The sequence below is a fragment of the Chiloscyllium plagiosum genome, chromosome 14 (genome assembly GCF_004010195.1).
Source record: "Chiloscyllium plagiosum isolate BGI_BamShark_2017 chromosome 14, ASM401019v2, whole genome shotgun sequence".
Lineage (NCBI taxonomy): Eukaryota > Metazoa > Chordata > Chondrichthyes > Orectolobiformes > Hemiscylliidae > Chiloscyllium > Chiloscyllium plagiosum.
Genome location: NC_057723.1, coordinates 73,276,096 through 73,278,987, shown reverse-complemented (window position 1 = coordinate 73,278,987; position 2,892 = coordinate 73,276,096).

The window sequence follows — 2,892 nt, the reverse complement described above, 5'->3', positions numbered from 1 at the left end:
AGGAGCTACGAACCTGCATTCCAAGGTCTCTTTGTTCAGCAGCACTCCCTAGGACCTTACCATTAAGTATATAAGTCCTGCTAAGATTTGCTTTCCCAAAATGCAGTACCTTGCATTTATCTGAATTAAACTCCATCTGCCACTTCTCAGCCCATTTGCCAATCTGGTCCAGATACTGTTGTAATCTGAGGTAACCCTCTTCACTGTCCACTACACCTCCAATTTTGGTGTCATCTGCAAACTTACTAACTATACCTCTTATGCCCACATCCAAATCATTTATGTAAATGACAAAAAATAGAGGGCACAGCACCGGTCCTTGTGGCACTCCACTGGTGACAGGCCTCCAGTCTGAAAAACAACCCTCCACCACCACCCTCTGTCTTCTACCTTTGAGCCAGTTCTGTATCCAAATGTCTAGTTGTCCCTGTAGTCCGTGAGATCTAACCTTGCTAATCAGTTGCTAATGCTGTTGGATGTGAATCTTTAGGATGCAGTCCAGAGAATTTTGAATAGGCTTATAAATTTGGAAGGGTTGCCTTATGAGGAGTAGGTTGGTCCTGCACTCTTTGAAGTTCAGAAGAATGAGAAGCGACCTTATTGAAACATAAAATATTTTTAGAGGCGTTGACAGGATGGATGCAGTGAAAGGTTATTTTCCTTTCTGGGAGAGTCTAGGACTACAAGGCAGAATCTCAGAATGAGAGGTGGTTCATTTGAAACGGAGATCAGGAGGAATGTTTCACCCGGAGAGTAGCAAGTCTGTGGAACTCTTTACCACAGAAGGCTGTAGAGGATGAGTCTTTAAGCACATTCAAGGCTGAGGTAGGCAGATTTTTAATCAGTAAAGGAAACAAGGTTTATTCAGCACGGTCAGGAAAGTGAGGTTGAAGGTGATCAGATCAGCCAAGGTCTAACTGAGTGGCAGAGCAAACCTAATGGGCAGAATGGCCTATTTCGTCTGATGGTGTTATCTGGACCCTCAGAGGCAGCAGGACCATGAGTGTTCTTATGGATAAAGACATCATGGCAATTCCCAGGACCTTGGGTGCAGATTCCAAGGAATTAGAACTAATCTGATAGGCGATGGAATGAAACCCTTTTCTACTAATGAGGTCAGCTATGTCATGATATGGTCCACTCAGAGTGATGAGTCGAGAGTGTGGTGCTAGAAAAGTACAGCAGGTCAGGCAGCATCCGAGGAGCAGGAGACTTGACGTTTCGGGCATCAGCCCTTCATCAGAAATTCATCAGAAACGTCAATTCTACTCGGATGCTGCCTGATCTGCTGTGCTTTTCCAGCACCACACTCTCAACCCTGATCTCCAGCGTATGCAGCCCTCACGTTCTCCCCAGAGCAATGTGTGTCCTGTCTATATTGCCCTGCACCTGGGGGATGTCAGTAATATGGCTAAATCCTCCTGTTCGGAATACACCACTGACCCTGTCATGGGGTAACAAGGTGGGGAAGTGATCTCTGCCATAAATGACATTGGTCACAGTCTCAGTGTGTCTGTGGATGGATGAATGAGAGATTGCACACAGGTCTCCAGTTTTTCCTTGGAAAGAGTCAGTCACATAAAACTTCACCTCGATGGTCACCAAGATTGGACATCTGAACACATTCTGGTTGCAGGTCTCATTTCAGCTATTGGCATTGCTCTGTGACATTGCCCTGAAGCATCTTCAGTCTGTGCCAACTTCATAACTTATACACCTACAGGCAATGGCAGCGAGGATGATAGTCTCTGGCCTCCCGAGGGGAACCTCAGCTCTGACCTCTTCATGTGGACGCTGCTGGGTATCCACTGGCGGTTGCTGTTGGTAATGGGCTTGCTCTCCCTCTAACATTTCCCTCTGCCTTTGTTGCATCACAGCAACAGTGACAATACCCCCTGCTGTGGCGGGACACATCAGTCACAATGGTGATGAACCTGTGTGGGGACCAGAAGGAACAGAACAGCTCCTTATCAGGGTGAGCAATCGGCATTCACATCACGAACAAGTGACGGTTGAAAGTCACCTCTACGCAGTGTGAACATGAGGGATTCAGATTCAACATGGGACTTTGAAATTGGACTGATTCTAACGAATACACCATCAGTCACATGGCAAGGAGGTAACAAGTGAGTGTAAGTGCAGCATAAAGGCTGAGTCCTTCTCCTCCCAGCCCCACATCAACCACAATAGGGTCACAATGTTTATGAGAGAGTCTTGCATACAGTTTGAACTAAGAGTCTCCTTGTGCATCCTAGGAGGTCTTGCATGTGTTTTGTGCTCTGTGACTTGTAGGTGTCTCCTTTAAGGTTGTCTGCGATTATTTCTGGTTTACTGGGTGGAGTGACAGTGACCCTACCTTGGAACCAGAAGGCCTGGGACCAGCCCCACCTCTTGCAGAAGTACGTGTAATAACATCTCTGAACAGGTGGATTGGAAAATACCAATTAATCTGCTTCGCAGAGAATCTGTCTTCAATTTGCAGGAATCCAATGACTTGCCTGTGACTAGTACTCACAAACTTGTACACTGCATACATTACACATGCATGATGACCTGATTGTAAATGATCACACCCTCCAATGTATAAACACATGATTGATGCAATTGCCCCTGGAAAGGCCTCCTATTGCTCAGAGATGGAGTTTGTGCTTTTGGTTAGCAGAAAGACAATGTTTCCACCCACTCTGGGTATGGTCGCAGCCCGTTCCCATTGCATTTAGCAATCGAATGATCATGGAAAACACTGAACTCAGTGAGTCCCAGAGTCTTCCTCAAAGCGAGGACAAACCCATCCTCAACCTGGCTTCCCCCACACCAAACCCATCTCGAACCCCGCTCTCCCCACACCAAACCCGTATCCAATCCCGCATCCCCAACACCAAACCCATCCCC